Here is a 22,935-nt window from a genome sequence, read left to right as displayed (position 1 = left end):
TGTATTTAAAATTGCATAACGCGTAAATATTATTTTTTAACAACTTACGTTGAATTTGTTTGATGCAATGGCATGAATACATATTCTAATTAAAAGAAAAATCGTATTTTAAGGTAATCGTCAACATGAAGGGTATCAATAAATATACGTGAGATCAATGCCCGTAAATCTAGTGTTAAGACTAAAATGTAATATAACGAAAATCCATAAATGCTTTGTTAAGAAGTTATAACAGAAATATGAACTGTGATGATAACTCCGTTCCTCTGTTTAATACAGGACAAGACGAGATACGTACAGTGAGTGTAAAAAGTATTCGTACAATAGTCAATTTGAACAAAAACTTTGCAGAACTTTGTTTATTACAAAAGTATGTTAACAAAAACATGCATATATATTCTTAGAAATCTCTGGAACAAATGTCATTAACAACCAATTATTTATCTATATTTATTATGAAAATATTAACAAATTTCCAGAAATTGACCTAAAATATACGCATAATAAGTATTCGTAAAGTCTTTGATTCGTAACATTCCACATAGAACGATTACAAGATAATCCATGATATGTAAACATGCTTAGCATCAGTATGTCTGGAGACGCTGTCGGTATAGGTAGAATCCTGAATTCAAACATTATCAACGAAATTATCAGTAAAATGGGACGAAAATGCAAGGAAACCTCTGAAGAAGAAAGGAAAATTGTTATAAATTTACATAATAAGTGTAAAACACTGAGTGAAATTTCTAAAGTTTTAAATAGATCGAGGTCCACGATTCAAGGAACCATTGACAGATATGGCGATCGAAAAACTGTAAAAAATAATCCAAGAAACGGATGTAAACGAATAATAAATGAGTATACCGGCCGATGGATAATTCGAAAAATAAAGTAAAATCCAAAGATAAGTGCGGTGAAAATCACAGCTGAACTTAAAAATGATCTGAACATTAACGTATGCGGTAGCACAGTGCGTAATTCTTTACGGGATAGAGGATATCGCGGCAGAGTAGCTCGTAAGAAATATTTCGTAAATGAAATTAATAGAAAGAAACGATTGCAATTCGCGAAAGAGTACGTTAATGTTCCTATGGAGCACTGAAACCGTATTATATTTACTGATGAGAGTAAATTTAACATATTTGGGTCAGATGGACGATGTACAGTATGGCGGAAAAAAAATATCGAGTACGAAAAAAGAAATTTAAAGTCGACCGTAAAGCATGGAGGAGGATCAGTCACAGTTTGGGGCTCTATGGGTGCGAGCGGGGTTGGATCTCTCCATTTTATCGATGGTATCATGGATCACAAAATGTACATCCATATTCTAAAAGAGCATCTTCAGATTAGTGCAAATAAAATGCAGTTACAGGGCAATTATATATTTTTGCAAGATAATGATCCAAAGCATAATGCTTATAATACACGTCAGTGGATCGTATATAATGTGCCGCAGCAATTAAAAATCCCTCCACAGTCTTCAGACGTAAATGTGATAGAGCACTTATGGAGTCAACTTGAAGAAAATATTCGAGACCATCACATTTCTTCGAAACAAGATTTAAAAAATGCACTTTTAGAGGAATGAAACAAAATTTCTAGTACTATAACCAAAAATTTAGTAAATTCAATGCCGCAAAGGCTTAAAGCGATTATACAATCTAAAGGAAATCCCACTAGATACTAAAATAGCAAATAGACTGATTTTTGTTACGTTTATGTACTAAAATTTATAGTTTTTGTTGTAAAATTAGAAGTGTACGAATACTTATTACGCGTATATTTCACGCCAATTTCTGGAAATTTGTTAATATTTTCATAATAAATATAAAAAAATAATTTGTTGTTAATGACATTTGTTCCAGAGATTTCTAAGAATATGTATGCATGTTTTTGTTAACATACTTTTGTAATAAACAAAGTTCTGCAAAGTTTTTGTTCAGATTGACTATTGTACGAATACTTTTTACACTCACTGTATGTATTGTCGATGTTAAATAGCGCAAACATGTGAATTATGATATGTTTACTGTTTTTGTAATGTTGAGTCTCTATGACAGCAAGTCTTACACTGTACTATGAAAGTATAATAATTTTCATGTCGTTGTGTCTTGTGAACGAATTAAAGTGTTCAAAAGGCCAAAAGTATTCCTAAATCGCGAGTATACAGATATTAATTTCGTATTTTCTTCGGTTTGTAAATAAAACTAGAGAGAATGATGAGGTTTCATTTCATTTCATTTATGTATATCTCAAAGGCATTTAAAAAGAAATATACAAGTTGGATCACCATATTGCCATTTAGACCTACGTCATTATTAATAAATGTAGTGACAAATGTTTCAGGTGAAGTTGAATGGTTTCGAAAGGGGCACATTTTGATAATACTAGTTTTCTTACAGGTAAACGTGTAGAGGACATATGTATAAAGGTCATCAAAGCTTTTTTAGATGGAGTTTTTATTCCATCAATTGATCCACTTTGATATTTTTAACCAGAAAGTATTAACCTATGTATGTTAAAAAATCATTAGTTTAAAAGATATTTTCATTTTCATGTTATTTAGAAATCGTGATTCTCTCGCCAATATTATGAAGTGAATACACATTATACGACACTTTCTGCATCCATAACACTTGCTCTCTCACTTAATGCTAACATTGTTTACAATTATTCATTATTCATTACAATTTTATTCAACTTGAAAAGTAAGATGTACGTTGAGACTTCGACTACAATGATTAAAATGTAAAATCGCAGCACCATTGAATGTAATAAAATAGCACAAGATATATTACACAATGTGAATGAATCATCTATTGATTTCGAAAATGTGAATCATTAACAAATAAGTCATGGTTTCCTAACAGAATTAAAATTAAAATATTTCCTAAATTAATGATTTTTTAACATAAATAAGTTAATACTTATTCAATCTTTAAAATAGTCAACTAAGCAAACTGGAAATTTTAAAATGACGACGAAAAATAATATTACAAAATTTGTTCCTCCATGTGGCTTTCTTGAAACTCAACGTAAATAATAAACGAACTCGTCTTGTACCATTTCTTACAACGACTATAAATTTTTACCAAAATTTTCTGAATGGCGCAAACCTACGTATGTCTTTTGTCACGTTTGTCTGGCAGTGTTAGCGTCAAATCGAGTTGGAAACTAGGTTACAGAACAGTTGAAACATGTACGAACGTTTTCTGAAATTTTCTTATCTTTCCTTCTTTCTTCATGCTTCCACCGTCCCTTTATTTTTATTCAATGCCCCAATTGCACCTAAGGCTATTACCGCCCACCTGGATCGTTCCAGCCCCCAACCTTCACCTCCAGGGAACGGTATCGCCCACTTTGAAAAACACCAAGTTAAAGCGAAGAGTTGTTCCCTTATTCGATTGTGAAACTGTGTAGCTGTGTGGATATTACACGAAAGTATAATTACTCATTAATCAATGTTTGATGGTGTCTTGTTTCAAATGGGGAGCAAATGTATTAAATGAGTGAAACTTTACAGAAAAATGTTAACTAAACTGTTTCTGTACCTTCTCCAATAAAGGAATCTTTGTTTTCTAAATCAATAACCAACAATTCCAACCCAAAGTTTCAAACGCACTATTGATTTTTGCATTGTTTTGACTTGTACAATCACTCTGTAATACAATCTGAAAAAGTGAAATCACCCTTTGGAAAAGAATTTTCTTTGCAGAATTGCTATAAAATGGTGGATAATATTAAAAGATTGCTTAAATGTAATTATTGAAGAATCCATTTAAAATCATCCTTACCACGAACCTTTTGAGTTTTTGTATTTTGAAAATTTATGCAAATATACTTCTCCGTAATCACTTTTTATACATATAAATATTGTTGTGTTTTATTTTTCTTAAGTGAATGAATTGGCGGAAGGAATAAATTTTAAGCATATTAATAAGCAGTTTTTTAGTTATAACCGAAAATGTAACTTTCTAAAAAATTTTATATCGGTGTCGCTGGCTACTCTGCTATATTAGCAAAAAGAAAAATTCACATTTTCTTTAAGAGGCGATTTTACCTCCACGTACAATATTACAGCAGTACCAAAAAATGGTTTTGTGTCACGGATGAAGTACTTTACTTGCATGCTAAATTACAAAATGTCTTGAATTTCCGGGTTAGCCAACTTCTCTTGTAAAAGTGGTCGTTCCTGTAATGTTTACGACTTTGGTAATGATATTTCTCATTCTTTCCATCTCTTTTTTGAAATTATTAAGAAATCATAAGAGATTGATAAAAATGTTACTCAATTAGGTATCTTACATTTTGACAATTTATTCAGAAGGAGAAGAAATTATTCAATTAGTGAATTACGTAACTCTTCTATGGGAAAATCTATAAGAAATCTGTTACAAATGTATTTTCAGAAGTTAATATCTAGATTGAAAAATGTATAAAATTAATGAAACTAAATTAAAAATCTTGGAGCTTTCATTATTGTGAGCAATCAAAATGTTAGGCTAACTAATTTTTAGGATTATTTGAAATTTTGTTCAGATCTTTGAGAGTATATAATTTAAATATTAAAAAATAAATTAATATTTTCTTTGCTTTGCTATAAAGTTGAAATCGTTTGAAACGCGATAAAGACATTGTTATACAGGGTGTCTCACGCAACTGGAACAGGCTATACCTCCTAAACGGTTGGGGAGAAACCGAAATAATTCAGAGAACTTTTATCTTCGATAACGTCCTAACAAATAAGTTTAGGGCTTAAGAGTTAGGGCATAAGTATGTTAGTACTTTTATGTAGAGCATAAGAAACTACATCGACTGATTCAGTCAAAAATGTAGGTTTCCATTTAAATAACAAGTGCAGTTGCATTTTTCTGACGCACCAATGCACAAAAGTACATAAAATTAGTTGCATACTGCGCATCGTCTGATATCATTTAACTTTGATTTATAAAATCTTCTTCTATTCCCAACCGTTTAGGAGGTATAGCCTGTTCCAGTTGCGTGGGACACCCTGTATTTTGAAAGGTTCCATCATGTCCTTTCAAAAACACGTATATTCTGAAACGTAATTATGTTTTAAAATTAACTTCAAAATAATAAAGCTTTTTCAGTCGATGGACACATTCTCATACACAAAGGAAGCACAACTATTTAAACCTTCAGTTAGCACATTTCGCCAACTATGCTATAGGAAATTAATTTACAAATTGCTTTTTATAGGTTATTTCGTAAATCTCTGTGCTTAACTATGCCGATATTGAAAATAAAAATTTGTTTTCATCGTGCTTAAGTACATCGAAAATTTGATGAAATATGAGTTTACCGATTTTATTTGTTGGTTAGGTATAAATTAATTTTCAGCCAGTAGAAACATGTTTTATAGAAAATATTTAAAACGAAATAATATACTTAGCTACATTGTGTACAATTTATAATTTTTTTATTTATACCATGTCTTTTCGTCACTAATTAAAGTTTTTTTGAACTTTTAAACATAACTGATGAAAAAAGAAGACGTACAAAAGCCGGAAATTGTCAATGGTGAAAAGTGTCAGGCCACCATTTTCTTCTTCAGCTGCGTGAATTAACATACAAGTTAATGAAAACCATATCGAATAGCGTTGCAAATTTTTATAAACGTTTTGCATATATTGCTGAACATAGGAGAGGAAACAAAGGCACAAGTAAAGGATGACATTCTCAATGAATATTTTAAGGAAAATTTATGCTTGCTACGGAGCGACGGCGTTTCAAAATGGAATAACACGCGATTACGTTTTGCTTTCTACATAATGCAGGTGAATATGGCGGGACTTGGTTCGTTACCTCGCATTAAACCGACAAATATTCATAACAAACTTCCTCTTCAGCTCTAAAGGGTTGCAGAATTATTACAAATCAAATCTACTGCCATTAGTATGCGTTGTAACGCTACTTTACCATTTTGTTACGTTTATTTGCATTTTGCGATTAATACGATGAAAATTTCATGTTATTTTAATTTGAAATAAATGCTACCAAGTAGGCACGACTGATTATTAATTTTATTATCGTTGTAAATTGTAGATGGTGCTGTTAATATTATTTCGAAAACTGCAATATTAATTAAAATATGAATGTGTAGCGACGATTCTTGAAAAATGTTCCTGTAACTATTTAAATCGTAGACTCAGTATATGTTATATTATTATAAATGTCATTGCTTTAACTATTTTTGTTAAATTATTTTTATTAAGTTGGTATATAATAAAATCTCGTTCATTTTTTTCAATAAAATATTGTAAGTAAAATTTAACATTCAATAAACTGTTTTTAAATTTGAAACTGGTTTTTATACTTGCAAAAAAATTATATTATAAATATATTGCAAGTTTTTTCCGAAAAATGTTAAATCTATTAATTATGAAATAAAAACTGAAGCAAAATGAAATAAATTTTTTGTACAATACGTAATAATAAAAAAGAGTTATAAAAATCATTACTATAATTTTATTATGATTTTTTTAAATATAAAATAAAATTAAGTTGCATTTACGTTGCAATATTTTATTAAACAGAATTAGAAATAATAATAATAAAATATCCGTTACTTAAATACAGAAATAAATTTTTTTCGAGGATATGAATGTCAGTATTTAAACTACTATGAGACTGCTGATTTCGTTAGTGGATTTCATTCAAATAATATAGCGCGAGAGCGGTAGTATTTGAAACGGGCAGCACCGCGTCTGTTAACAGCTCATTCTAATGTCAATACACATACCAGAAGCAATTTAATTCATACATGAAACGTCAAGGAATACGCTTATATCTTTTTCGAATTTTGGAAGATTAATTCATCTTGAAACTTACAAAATAGAAACGTTTTTATAATTTCCACGTTGCAAAAACGACTCGTAACACTAGAAAAAAATTTCATCTGAAATTTCAATCTTTCTCAAAGGAATACAAAATTAATGTTAAAAATTCATTTTTACAGTCCCCTTTGTTTAAAGTGTGTTGAATCAGTTGAATCGTTTCAAATAAATTTTTTTACTTATTGCATATTTATTTCAATTTCGTTTAGTGTTATAAAATTCATAGTAAAGTAGTAACTTAAAATGACTAAGTGTAAGAAAGTAAAATAATGGAGTCCAGTGACTTATGGACGGCAGTGTATGTATACTTCAACATTGGAACTACTGACAATTATGGTATATTAATTTGTAGCAAAGAAATTAAAATGATATATACTTGAAAAAATGTATAGTGCAATGGAAATAAATGTTTATTGATTCCCTTATAGAAAATTACGGTAAATTTTTAAAAATTCAGTTCATTTTGACTGTTTTGGTAGTTGTAGTGTTACTAACTTTCCAACGGTCAGATAGTTCTCTAACTTGGAAATTGAAGCTTAGATGATTGTACGTATTTCAAGGTCGAAATCGGTGGGGTGGTTTCTGTCTAGTTACATACAGCAAGCAGAGTTAACAATAATGGTACGTTTTTGGTATTTTATATTAAGATAAGAATAATTATATTAGTCCTCTACGTGTAAATATAACTTGCAAAAAGAATAAATTCACGCTGTGTATATTGCAAAACAGTTAAAAAATGCATTTTAAGAAAAACTGACTGATTTAGAGTGACTAATAAAGGTACCTTAGTTGTTAAACATAATAAAATATTTAGAAAGAATTTCTAAGAGTCATATGTTGAAGCACAAGTACATCATTTCTAAATATAGAAAATTGAAAAGCGTCATTTTTGTCCAAAATTGAATGGGTCATTTTGCCCAGTTCAGTAGTGTCAACTATTATATCTGTAGGATTTTCACAAATTGTTTTATAAATAGCTTTATTAATAATATAATATCCTTATACAATGGTTTTACCGCTGACGAACTCGCGCAGACTCCAGTCGCTACAATACTCTCCCTGCCGCCGAACATTCACTCCTTATATTCACACCCTCAGTCACTTCATCCTTCTTACGCATTCATCCCTTTTTTCACTCGCTCCTAAGGTCCTCGCATCCATGGCCCAGACTCACGCAGTCACGTACACGCTTCGCCTATCGCTTCATTCTCACAGTTTAGTCCCTTGCATTCTTTCAACCACTCGAACTTTTCCAAACACAGTCACGCTATTTTCCAAACATCCTGGCGCCGTCCAGACGCAAGACGACACCGGCTGCCCGCTCGCAACAATCTTCCATTCATACCTCACGCATAGTCCCAAACCCCAGCACTCGACCTAACGCACGCATCCTAAACATTCATACCCCACATATCTTTCGTCATACACAAAATTACAGACCAAAATATTGAGAATTGCCAAGTGTCCGAAAATTAAAGTTACTTTTTTCGTTTTTCATTCATCAACCATTATTTCAGTAAAATTGTGTTCGATTTTGAAAAGAATATGTCACTTCGGAGTCGTGTGTCTTGCGAAAGAAAACTTGGGAGAAACTTCAACGCGAAGTGATCGAAGTATCCCTTCTGCTCTGATCCTCCTCCAGTTTACACAAGAAGACTCCTGCTCCCTCAGCAATCGAAAGCCTCGATCAAACCGCGAGCAGATGCGTGAAAGAAAAACCTCGCCCACCCTCTGGCTCCAACTACCCCCAGTGCATCGCTTCCTCTTTCTCTGACAAGTTGTTGGTCGTGTCTTCGCGGTTCACGACGTCGCCGTGTGTTTGCCTAGTCGACGGTTTTGCGGAGGGCCGACGTTGTTTTCCAGAGTATCGTCAGGAAGGGATCGTTACCGCGCTTACACGGATGACGCTGTTTATACAACGAAGTTTCCGCGAAACGGACGTCGCGGCAGGTTCAGACTGGCTGACGATAACAATCGCCACCGTCTCTCTCTTTCTCACGGCAGACGTGTTTACGAGAAATCCTCGCGAGTACATGACAACATGATAACTGCTCGTTATCGAGTCTCTACATCCATCTGTTTTTTGTCCCATTTAACCTGGACGATCTGGGAAACACAGCGTTTCAATCTTCGAACGTACAATGAGGAACGAAGTTGCACGTTTCAAAATTAATCTAATTTTTATTTATTACTAGCAGTGTGTCCTATAAGTAAAACTAAGACTAAAGTGTAATATAATAAAAAATCCGTAAATGCTTTGTTAAGAAGTTATAACAAAAATATGAAACGTGATGTAAACGCTGTTGAATATACCTATGTTTGCATTTTAAAGTGACGTCCGCCTTTGTCGAGACACTTTTAGCATCGACCTACTATTGAATTTATTGCTGACTACAATTGGTTGCAATTTTGTCGAACCTCTCCACATGCGATATTGATTTTTGCAATTAATTCACCTCTTGTACGTATTTCTGTATTGTAAACTTTCTCTTTCAGACTGCCCCAGAATTTCTGTTTTACAGACATTTGTGACAAGGTTGACTCTCCATCTTGATGTTACATGAAGAAAATTTTCAATAAATATGAAAATTCACAATTTGATATTTTTTCATATTTTAGTATAAAAAGTATAGTATTGCATTTAAAAAAACAAAGTCCACCTTCAAATCTCTGATACGTCTTCATCTATAAGAGTAACAAATGCACTACATAGTGAATCCCTTCAAATCATGCAACTTTTTTATACAAAATTTTTTTTAAACAATTCATACTTTGGAAGTTATACAGATACACAAGTTGCGTGGTGCACCCTGTATAAAGATTAGTTCGTTTAATCTCTGAGATAACAAAAATAATATTGTTGTCACGGTGACGTATTTTCTCCCAACCTAATATACAGGGTGTTCCACATTTTTCCGTACACAGTCCTGCAGTGTGTTCTACAAGTAAAATCAAGGTTAAAGTGTAATATAACAAAAAATCCGTAAATGCTTTGTTAAGCATACAGTTTTATTACTAACTATACATATTTCTTAGCAAATAACAGAATAATATAAATTAAATACTGCTAACTCTTACTTAAGTTTCCTCAGAAATTTCCAGCTTCCTCAGTGCCATCTACCGCCCTTTTTCCTACTTCACACGCACTCCGCTATACTGCCAACCTACCATTCACACATTCATTACCAACTTACTTTTTTTCACTACTCTTATACTCTCATTGCATAAATTAATATTTTATTTTTAAAATAGTCTCCACTCTTCTTGATATAAAATGCATCGACTTATCTGTGATATCTACTGGCATTTGTTTCTATTATTCTTTTAAATACTTCTTATAGCTTTCTTTGTTTATTATATCGTATTGTCTCATATTTCTCCTTACACCATAGTTTGTCATACATAATCATTCTCTATTTTATTGATTGTAATCTTATTCATGGATCAAATTATTTTTCAAGTTCAATGTTTCCTAATCCTTTTGCAAATTGTTTTTTAATATTTTTAAATATATCCCACCGATCTATAAATAATGTCAATAAAAATCGAAGCTTTCTACTCCAGCTGCTGTCATTGATCCCCGAACCATCACCGATCAATTTTCATGTTTTGCGGTTGAGGTCATATTTGTTAATGCCAGCACTGTGCCACATTTCTCCACGCTTTGCCTCTCTCGTCGAAAACCAAACACATTGAATTTGCTTCCATCGGTAAATAAAGATATTTTCCAAAATTCGAAATCTATTTCTTGGTGTTTATTCGCAAATTCAATCCTGTTTTTTACGATTGATGCCTCTGAATAGAGAGTTCCACTGAAAAACAAGTTAATTGTACCCAAATTTCTTTTTATTTCTTTGGATATTATGAAAATTTACCGTTCTTTTTTTAACATTTTTTTCATTGGAAATAATTTAATTTTACCTTTAATTTGGTAATAACTATTCTCCGCGGATCGAACAGTTCACGAAATATTTGCAAAATACCATGAAGCTGTAGTTATACAGTATTGTCTCTATAGAAGCGACGCTCTCGGGGCTCAACGCTCGGCTATATCGTGGACGAGAAACGATTCTTGATACTTTGTTGACGCCTACTGGAGGCGGCGAGTATAGAAAAGAACAGCGAGCATATGACAAAGAGGGACTGAGCGGCCGAGCATCGCCGAATTTGCTATCGCTTCCTTCGCTTCGGGTCGGCTGTAACGAAACACAGGCGATGTTTATGCGAGCCTATACGAAATCGGTGTTCTAATTCTGACTTCTACCTCTCTTGGTAGAGGTCGCAGAATGAAATACTGATTCTGTATAGGCTCGCGTAAACATCGCCTGTGTTTCGATACAGCCGACGTGGAGTCACTTGAGCGATGCATGCCTTTGATTTCTTATTGCGTTAGTAAATAGGACCTAAATTGTATATCGTATTTGGTGTCATTTTAATCAGAAAAGTGTCACGAATATGTTGATGAAGTTTGAAAAAAGGAAGAACAAAAATAAAGATGAATTTCGTTGTTGATTTAATATTGTATATGTACTAGTTAAATCGTGTCATAACTTCAGTACATATATGTATGTATCGATCGTTTACTGCAATAGTGATATAACCCGAAAAGATATACATAACTTGCGAATTTAAACTGTTTAACCAACTTATTTTACTCTGAGTTGTCTCACGATTTCGGCAAATAAATGATAGGTCAATTAAATTACAATTCCTTTTTTCAGATGAGGATACACTTTAAAGAAAGGTCAAATGTATATTATAATTTATGAAAAACAATAATAAAAATTATGTTGTACTTGATCTTAGTTAAATCAGAAAACTGTCACAGACATGTTAAAAGTTTCAAAACAAGAAAACGAAAAATAAAAAATTTGTATTATTGCACTAGTGTTGCCTTAGTAATTTGAGCCCGTATCGTATGACAATGTTCGACGACCGACTGTCAAACGCGCCGCTATCTTGGGGAACCGCCCATAGGAAGGCATACTCGCCGATACAGCGAGTGCTTAGTTCTAACGGTACGCAGTGGGGATAAGTAGAGGGGATATGATATTTGCCTATATCGTGGACGAGTTCCGAGCTTATATAGAGAAAATACTGTATTTACAGAATTCTTTATATTTTCAGTATTACGCTTTAATAAACATCTCTGTTAGATTTCAAAATTTTCCTATTTACTCTTTCTATTTACAGAAAGTAAACTTTTGTTTGGAATCAATTGGAAAAAAATGCGAATGGAGACGAGACGAGTAATACTTTCACAGTTAAATATTGAAATGAATTATGAACTGTGTTAATTTCTACTTCAATAATTTAAATTTAATGCCAAAGAAAGTGCTCCCTATTTGCTTAAACTGTGATGACACTTTTCGCACTCGCCAACAGAGGGCCACGCTCAACCTTTCTCTCTCACAAGTGCTCGACCGTTCATCTGTTCCTATATTTATACTCCTCGACCAACCATTCAGTATTCCAACGTCTAAGACAGGCCTATCCCCTCTTCTTTCCTTCCCTCTTCCTCTTCGTGAGACTACAAGTAGTCTGGAATTCAAATCAGGAGAAGGAAGTTCGCCCCAACCGTTTCCAAGGAGGCACGATCATGACTAACGCGAGTGAAAAATGACACTGAATCGTGATGACAGGTTATTGTTTGTCGCGTCGATGATCCAAAAAAACAGGTTTACCTTCCATTGTTACGCAACTGTCAAACCATTTCGTTAATTTCACCGGACCGGAACCCGTCAACCGGGGATAGCCCCAGCAAATCGATTCATGCGCTTAATAAGATCACAGCTTTCGAAGTGTCTGCTGTGCGTGCTGTTTCGTATCGGATTCCCTCGTTACAAGCAGTCTGCTTAAATCCGTGTGCGCGGGCTTGTACATACAAGGAAGCGGGTAATGCGATGCATTACCGATTCGCGACATGAGCTTGCTTGCGTTTGCTTTGAATAATTACTCCAGAATCGACGTGTACCCAGATACGTGTTCTGTCCTGAGAACGGATCTGCACAACTCCCTCAAGTAAACGTTGATACCCACCCGAATACGAATGTCGAATGTGTAAACGTTCCGTTGTTTGTATGGGCATCTGGTACGCCAATAACTCAATGTACGAGTCACCAATTTGCTAAGCATATCCATGGATTTAGGCGGGTAATAGAACTTCCTTATCCCATTAGCACTTTCGTACGCGTGTCGCTATCTGTTCATCGATCATTCCCTGGCTACTGTCATCGAAAGTTTCTCGTTTAAATCACTTATGAGACCCAATTACACGTATATACAGGTTATTTCACATGTTTCGTCTTGTCAAAACGGCTGGATACAATTAGATGGATGTCTGATTAGATGGTTGTGTAAAAAATTGGCTTAATAGATACTATCCCTAACAATGGATTGGTCGAGGGGGGTTAGTTTCTTGGCCCCCTAGGTCATCTGACCTTACCCCTTTAGATTTTTACTTATGGGACAGTCTGAAAGAGAAAGTTTACAATACAGAAATACGTGTAAGAGATGAATTAATTGCAAAAATCAATATCGCATGTGAAGAATTTCGACAAAATCGCAACTAACTGAAGTCAACAATAAATTCAATAATACGTAGATGGCAAAAGTGTCTCAAAAAAGGCGGGCGTCTCTTTGAAATGGAAATATAGGTATAATCAACAGCGTTTACGTCACATTTTATATTTTTGTTATAACTTCTTAACAAAGCATTTATGAATTGTTTGTTATATTACATTTTAGTCTAAATTTGATGTGTAGAACACACATAAGTGTAACTATAAGAGTGTGTACAGAAAGATGTAGAAGACTCTGAATACTAACAAAAGGATTGTTAGGTTGGTAGAAAATTCAACGTCATCGTGACAACAGTATTATTTTTGTTATCTCAGAGATTAAACTAATCCTTATAGAAGGTGCTCCACGCAACTTGTGTATCTGTATAACTTCCAAAGTATGAATTGCTTAAAAAAATTTTGTATAAAAAAGTTGCATGATTTGAAGGGATACACTATGTAGTGCATTTGGCTCTCTTATAGGTGAAGACGTATCAGAGATTTGAAGGTGGACATTGTTTTTTTAAATGCAATACTATACTTTTTATACAAAAATATGAAAAAATATCAAATTGTGAGTAAAAAAGTAAGAAAATTTTCTTCGTGCAAGATCAAATTGGAGAATCAACCTTGTCACAAATTTCTGCAAAACAGCGAAAATTTTCACGAAATAAAATAAAATGACTCGTTAGTCATCAGAATTCGATATTTCTCCATATTTCTGTATACAAAGTATAGTATTCTATTTAAACAAAGTTGACCTTCAAATCTTCGAAACTCCTTCACCTATGAAAAAAACAAATACATTACATAGTGCATCCCTTTAAACCATGTAACTTTTTTATACAAAATTTCTTTAAGCAAATGTTCTTTTTCTTTTCAATGAAAACAGTCGTATAGTTTCAGCTAGTTAACAATATTCGGCTATCAAAGTCGAATTTATATATCAATTTGTATACCAGAGATTTTTGATTTTACTTTACTATTTTAATTTATTATTGATTTTACTTTAGTATTTTCACCACGTTGAAGTTTCTTTATCTTTTCGTTTTCAATCTTGACTGTTAGAACGTCCATGAATTGTGAACCCATACAATGCGAGCTCCAGGCTGATATTTTTCGGAACGGAAATCGTTTGAATCGTGTTGATAGAAAATGCAATATCCTGGAATAATAACAGAACATTTGTATCGCTTAGGATTGAATAATAAGATGGTTAATTAGTAGAACATTTCGGTGATTAAGTTTCTACCACAGTATTACGTGTCAGCATCGGTAGCAGAAGCGCTCTGATGAACAATTATTTCAGCCAAGGATTGGGTTCGATCAAATAATTAGTGGATATATTGCGTTTCATGTTATATCAAAATGTAGAAATTATTTGTAGTAAATTCCTCGTAGATGGGAATCGAGGTATGAATGAACTATTTGAAAACCTTTTTTGTAAACAATAACGTTTATCATATAACAGAAACTTAATAGTAAATAAATAATTTACCGAGAACGGTAAAAAAATTTAGTGTTGATATTTCTTAAAAATTCGTTTCTAATTTTTAATAAATTTGGTTGCCGCTGTACAGGAAAGTTGTTTAATACTTTTTTTGTAGGTATCCACGAACTCTAGTTTCCCCCCCAATCAAATATATTCAGTATTGTAGGAGTTATGGCTGTTTGAAAATTGGACCATTTTTATGGAGTTTTTCTCATTTCGCGGATTCAAGGAATAACTTTTCGAATGTTTTTGGAATTTCCACATATTCTTCACCAAAATACGCGTTGTTTGCATCTTGAAACACTAAAATTATCCAATTTGTTCAGGAGTTATGATGTTTCAAAAATTTCGGGAAACCATTTTTGGGCTCAGATTATATTTTCGGTAAGGAATTTTTTTTTCGATCGTCGGTAGGATTTCGGGGGTATGTCTATTGTATGTATGTAAAATAGTGTAAAAAAGTGTAAAATAATTTTTTTAAAACGATTAAAAATTTTTTTTTTCGTCGAAAAATTTAGGCACCTACCCTATCTCTGTGAGGTTAGTCGTGATGTTCAGTTTTCTCCTTGTTTGCGTATCTTTTTTGCATTCGATGATGATGTGGTCGATGGTTAGGTGTGTGTTGCATATTTTTCAAATACTGGGAGGACTATTGTTAAGGATTCTTAAGGAACCTTCACATCGCGGGGTTTATGATACGGACGTGACTTCTCCGCTATTTTTGAGGATTAGACCTTCGAGATATTTTACTTGGCAAATTACGTCACGGTCATTAAGGGGCCATTCTACCTTGTAGGCACGAAAAATACATGTTTCTTTGTGATTTCTTTGCGGGCTATTAAGGAGCGATTAATTCCGTGTTTTGTAGATACATTTACTATATATTTAGCTATATTTACGAATTTTTGCAACGCATAATATCTATTGATTACGCTGTTTTTGTTGATCAACAAATAACAGTTTTTACGAACGGCGCCCGACTGCTTATGTGATATCTTGCGAACAAGTTATCCGAAATCCAAAAATCAACGATATTCTTAATGTAGATGAGTGTGATTATAGCATGAACTAGGATCTTTCCAAAAAAACAAAAAATGGCAAAATGGCAGCAATGTTACGAAAAAATACTGAATATTTTCATATTTTCGGTTGCTTTTTTGTTAATAAAAGGAAAAGTATTGCATATATCGCAATTATCCTGGTTCATGCTATAAGGAGACCAGTTCTAAAGATACTGTATAAATTTCATGTTGATATCTTGAATAGTTTTTTCGTTATCACATATGCAGTGTCGAAAAATGTAGTCTCGAGAAAAACAGCTTTAAAGTTCCACGTCCAGTTGTTATACCTGCGCGCGATACATTTCAGCAGGCTATAACTTCGTTAGTTTTTCAAATTTCAATTTAATATTTGGTAGATATATTTTCGAGACTACATACTAAAAGAAAATGTAAAAAAAAATTCAATTTTTTAAATCCCACAAGGTAGAAAGGCCCCTTAAGGAAACTCCAAACTCCACACGGGACTTGGAATCCTTGGAGCTCTTCCTTGCCTCAATAGCGATTGACGTATCCTAAACCCGCGGAAGCGCACATTTGCAAATGTTTATAAAAAAGGCAACGTTCTCGCTCACTTTTGCATGGTGTACCTGGACACTGGACAGCAAGGTGGGCGGGAATGTTGCAAAAAGCAGGAAACGCCCTGCCAATGTGACGACTTTGAGGATTGGCTTGACCAATCCTCCCACCGGTTAGCGCTGCGCGTTTTCGTCACCTTGATAGGAGAAGCCGAGTTTAGGTTAAGGGTAGCACTACGTTTCGGATTAGATTCGTTTGATCGAGCCTTACTACCTTGAATCGACTCTCCGCACGTGTAGGAATACTCTTGTGTAACACGAAGAGCAACGAGCTTCAGGTATCAGTAGTTTCCCAAACACCAGTTTGGGTGGTCCTTTGGGCATAAGGAAAGAGAACATAGTAAGGAGCTGTGTGATCATAGTGTGGGCATAGTGCTTCGCGGGCGAAACAACTACTACTCAAGAGGTGTGCATGTGATAATTTGCTGTGGCCAGTTCTGATTCGCGTTAGTGATACTTGCCATTTTCTATTGAATTTGGGGTTTGTTCTAATGTCGTAGAAGTTGTGAATTGATCTATAGAGCAAGCTTGCTTTGTAGTTTTGCCATATCCGGTTCCAGGATTCTTTCCACAACAATACGATGTGCCTATTGATATCTGCGGACGTGTTGAGTATCGGTTGGTTGTTGTTGTCTAGGGTTGATGCAATTTCGCTTCCAGGTCGGCCATTTCGTTTCCAAATATGTCCTTGTGAGATGGGATCCATGCTATTGTTATTGTTACGCATCAAACTGTGAAATCAATGCTCGCTGGTGCCAGACTGCAAAAATTAATTCTTGCTTCCTGTACGTATTGTATGCAAAGAAATCCTATTAAATATGCGTTACGACGCGTCGAATGAATCCTGCAAATTAAATAATTGCAAATATTGTTCGGGGTTTTGAGCCCATTCGTAGCAAATTGGACGGTACATTTGAAAAGCATCCAATCACATGTGTTCTGGTGTTCTCAATGGACACATAACGATAGGTCAGATTTAAATGGAATCTATAGAGCATTCAACAAGAGAATTTTTTGATGAATTGGAAAGCCAAATGTCGAAATTGCAAGTCCATGACTTTGTTGCAAAAAATCAGAGCAGTCACTTCAACTATGCAAAATGAAGTTTAGTAATAGAAAATTATTCTTTTGCTACTCACGACAAAATTAAAAATTTTAAAATATGTCAGTTCTGTCATTATTTCAAATTGAAGTCATGTTCGTTATCGTTCATTTGCGTTATCGATCTTCTTTGCAATACGAAAGAAAATATAATTTATTGAATTTCTATTTTGATTTCAAAGGTTTCGAAACTAATGCAAAATGGCTTTTCTTTTGCAATTTCGTTTCGTAGAAATGTGTGTGATAATGTCGACTGACGTTTATAATACTTTGCAACTGATATCAGTTTGCAAGGACCGTTAAGAAGTCGAATAATAACACCAGAGATATTATTCGATTGAGTTTCGATCGACGTGGAAGGAAATTAATTTTAAATTCAACTCGATAGAATAATATAACGAACGTTCGGAACTGTTATTAAAGAAACGCCTAAAAAAATCCTATAACATTTTCATTAATTTATACTAACATAACCTCTAACATAACGCATCGTTCTTGATCTCTTTATGCATTCGAACGATCTTTTTAATAAATCTATTCCTCCTCCTTTTTTCTCATACAATTGATATCGTTTTCTACTTTTATTATTCTAATTTAAAGTCAGATAAAAGTTCCACCAATTTTTATTTTAATCGGTGTGTAATCGATTATTTATTTAATTATATGCTCATCGATAAGGTACAATATTTATCCATTAACCTAATTATTATAATTTCCATTCAATAATAAATGCCACTGACAAACAGTGAGTTTTAAATGTCTATTAACAGTATTAAACCTTGCAATGGATGTACGAGTACATCGTATATAACAATGACAATCACAATCTTTCATAGTGTCATGATTTTCTTCTCTCATTGTGTCATAAAAGTTATTCCTGCCAATTCCAGGAACTATCCTCCTCGAGCGAGTCTTAAAATTATCTCCATCACGCGATCGTGGATGTCTCAGGTTACAAATTAGTTAGCAACGAACAAGTATCAACAATATCTAATTCGTTCTCATTTTTTTTCAGTCGCTTTTGCTATTCTCATTCTTACTGATCTTCCGATTTTACGAGTTCGTGGTTATTAGAATATTCAGTTTCAATTTCGCGCCTTTTTTGTTATTAAGCGATGCCGCTATGTGGCGCTATAATAGGTTAAGTTTTTTTATTTCTTTTTTTGTGTATGTGCTTCTTTTCTTGTTTGATGGGTTTTGCTGCTCTGCTGAGTTGGAGGTTTTGATATCTGTACGAAATAAAGTTTAATTATCAAACAGTGGTATTAATACATTGTCCATGATAATTATTGCAAACATCACAAATTTTTTAAATAGTGTAAGAATTCGAAACAAGAAATTTGACTTTTTAATAAAACTTTTAATCCCAAACTATTGTTCTATAATAATTATCGTAAATTTTGATTTGTGCTAAGAATCAATTTGATCTGACGATATTGGAATTTTTATGTTTAATGACGTTTTCATGAAAATCACTGACCAGGTCGATTAAGGGGGCAAACCACTGTGATGGCTAAAAATAAAGGTAATTTTCAAGAATATTTTGGGCGTAATTATGAAACTTTTTCTGATAAATGCTTAATGTTTTCGAAAGTACATTTCTTGAACTACTTTTTGTAAAAATTTCGTATAAAAATATTAATTATTATAGCCATAATAGAAACCAGCGTGAGAGGCTTCCAAAAATTTGTTAGAAATGGGTGTACGTGTAATTTTTCACTGCAAGTTGTGGAACAAGGAATCAAGCAATTTTCTTAAACTATAAGACAATAGCTTCAGTTGTACGTACGGATGTAAAAAAAATAATTATTTATTCTAAAATGGTGAAACTTTGAAAGAAAAATCTCAAAAATCTGTGAGAAAATCAACATTTCTTTTAACACCACGTCGAAACTAATTATTCGATCAAAAATTGCGTTCGTACTACTAAAGAGAATAGTATTAAGAACCACCGTACAAAATTTTAAGTAAATCGGATGTAAATTGATTGAGTTACTCAGTCGCCCATTTTGAAAAATGTGGTTTTGAGAAAACCGCGTTTTTAAACTTACTAACATCCACTTCTGGACCCTAAAACGTACCCTCTGTAGAAAGATCATCGTCATCTTCTTCATTTATATCTCCTTTCTCCTTCGATCAAACGTCATGCGTCGCTGTTTTGTGTTTTCGCTCAAGAAAAGCGAAGTGTGTCCTGTTTGTGTTGATATGCGTCTGCCTGTGGTCCAATTTTAATATCGAGAGCTTTCATTGTTTGTAATAATTCTGAATAGCCATCGTTAAGGGGTAAGACCACTGTAAAAACCTGAAATAAAGCGTTTTTTTGCAATTTTTTTTGAATGGATGAAAAAGTAAGAGGATAATAATATTCAAGAATGTTATTAACCATGTCGTTAAGTGTTAAAAAAAATATGTATTCAAAAATAGTGCAAAATGACGAAGCTAAAGCCATTCTCACGAGGCGTATTTTGTCTCCTACGTATTTCTCTAGTTATACTCATGTAGATTAAGAGAAAATGATTTGTTTTTTCCAAATACGAGTCAGTTAGTTACACTGCGTGCCGCAGAGCGCCTCAAATTCAAAACACGCATCGCGAGAATGGCTCCAGCGTCGTCATTTTGCACTATTTTTGAATACATATTTTTTTTAACACTTAACGACATGGTTAATAACATTCTTGAATATTATTATCCTCTTACTTTTTCCATCTATAAAAAAAAAAACGATTTATTTCAGGTTTTTACAGTTGCCTAACCCCTTAAATTGGTAAATAAGTTGTCAGTTGGAGCACTTTAATCGTGTATCGGTACATTTCATTCACACTAGAAAGAATAAAAGAATTTCAAATGAAGTGAAGAGCAGTTAGTTTCAAGCGTTATGCATAATACATTTTCTACATCCAATATATCTTCTGTGACTTTGTCATTTTTGCGAATTTTACTTTAATATTTTAGGGGATCATTTTTAAAACCCTACGCATCGAAAAGAGATAAAAAAAATTCGATTTTTTCAATCCGTCACAGTGGCATCCTTCCTTAATCGCACGTTACAAATCATATTGCAGCAAATAATACAATGTTCAGATTTTACAGGATGTAAAAAATTTATTTCATGAGTCATTCGAACATGTTATGGTTGAAAATTGGAAAGAAATGCGTTGAAGATATTGTTTAAATTATTGAACGCAAATTTTGGCAATTGGACCGTTATATTGTCATTGCTGAATCATTATAATTAATTTAAATTCTGACAGTTCAAATACAAAATCAACATAAGTTCTTGATAGTAATAAATAGATAAATTAAATGTTGAAATATAGCTTTCCATACTTTAATTTGTATTTTCATTTGTCTCCTTATTTATATTACTATGTAGTAATATTAATATTGAGAATGAGTACTTTTTGTTAAAAAAATTAGCTTCTTTTCAACTGTTTAGGGATCTTGTCATTACGTTTCGATCCTGGTGCAATTGTTTATATACCATTTTTGCCAATTCTCGTTGAACAGGGTATAGTTCGATCATTCGAAGAAGTCGAAAAAGACATTATTGACTATGTTGACGTAACACTGCCATTTTTTTTTTTTAAACAGAGTATGTCAGCTGTTTGAGAATTGACAGAAATGTATAGATTTTAATGGAGATTATTTGAATACTTAAAATCTACTTTGACTATTTATTAGTATAAGATTTCCATAAAAAGGCTAAAAATTAATTGGTAGATCTAATACAGATTTCGAAATTTGTTGAGTTCAATTCGGTTAAAACTTCCACTAGTGTTTAAATTCCTAATATTTTCATTATATTTTCAATTCTCTTGCTCTGTTGTAAGTTTCATAACAGGTAAAAAGTTTAAATAAATCGTATAGCAGATATTTGAAGGTATTATTACCATTTTATTACATGAAGTTGCATAAAATAGAATGAGATTTGAAAAAGAAAATCATTGAATGTCTAAAGTATGATTTCACCCAAATAACAAATAACGTACTTTTCAAAAAAATAAATGTAGTTCACCGTTGCACGCAAAAAAAAAAAATTAGACCATAAAAAGATAAAATCTGCACCCTTTTATGTCATTCAATTTTCTCTGCGCAATTTTGTTGGACGTTTTTAATGTTTCAAAATGCAACTAACGCGTATTGTAGTGAAGAGTATGTAGAAATGCTAATAATATTGAAAAAGTTGTTCTTTGACCCCGTAAACTGAGAAAAGCCCCATAAAAATGGTCCAATTTTCAAACGACCATAACTCCTAGAATAGTGAATATATTTCAATAAAATTTTGTTCTCAAATAGAGTTCATGGATACCTACAAAAAAGTATTAGACCAAATTTCCGTACGGCGTCAAACAAATTGATTCAAAATAAAAAGCGAATTTTTAAGAAAAATCGGCAGAGGTGCCTTTTCTCGGCGAAAAAAAAAGTTTCGAATCGTTCTAAAAAAATTATTTCTGGGTTCTGGGGTCAAATACAACCATTTTTCACAAATACACATACCCCCGGATCCTACGCACTATCGAGAAAAAAATTCAGGAAGGGAGGCAAATTTTTCGACGAAAAAAAAATTCAAATCGTTTTGGAAAAATTATTTTCGGATGAAGGTGTTAATTACAATAATTTTTGGTGAATAGACATACCCCCGAAATCCTGCGCATTTTTGAGAAAAAAATTCAGAACTGGCGGAACTTTAAATGTTAATAAAATTATAAAAAAGTCTCCATCAACAAATTGGTATTCTTGATTTTCGTCTTATTTTGGCCTCTAGAATCTTCCATTAAAATTTTTCCCAGAGATGGCCGAACATCCTGTATATTGTAAAATAGATGTGTGATCCTCACAGAATAAACCATTTCTTATTTATTAATATAGAAAGTTTTACTGAAATCATGAAATACCCTAGCGTGCCATTCCAAGGTTAAACAGCACTGTGGGAGCTGGTTGAGGAGATTGACAGTGTTGAGTGTTTCCCAGTCTCCTTAAAACTTCAGGGTTAACAGGGTGTACAGACTTCAGTTCTCCAACCGAACGATGAGGTCGGACCGTCATGCTGACAGTGGTTGCCCGTATCGCGGTGTAGTGCTTCGGCTTGTTGAGTGAATTGCGGTTAATTAACTCGCGTACCGTTCTGCAAAAACACTAGAGGTTTGGAAAGGCTTTGCTGCAACCAATGTGGATATACGAGGTGTATAGCACGATATCGTATTTGAAATTAGTTCTGCGAAAGTGAAATCGCTAATTGTGTGTATCCTAATTTCATTGTGAAAAGAGCAGGATTACGTTAGTATA

Source organism: Colletes gigas, unplaced genomic scaffold (assembly GCF_013123115.1).
Source record: "Colletes gigas isolate AHSC1104 unplaced genomic scaffold, ASM1312311v1 Colletes_gigas_Sc00019, whole genome shotgun sequence".
Taxonomy (NCBI): Eukaryota; Metazoa; Arthropoda; class Insecta; order Hymenoptera; family Colletidae; genus Colletes; species Colletes gigas.
This window is presented reverse-complemented; position numbering follows the sequence as displayed.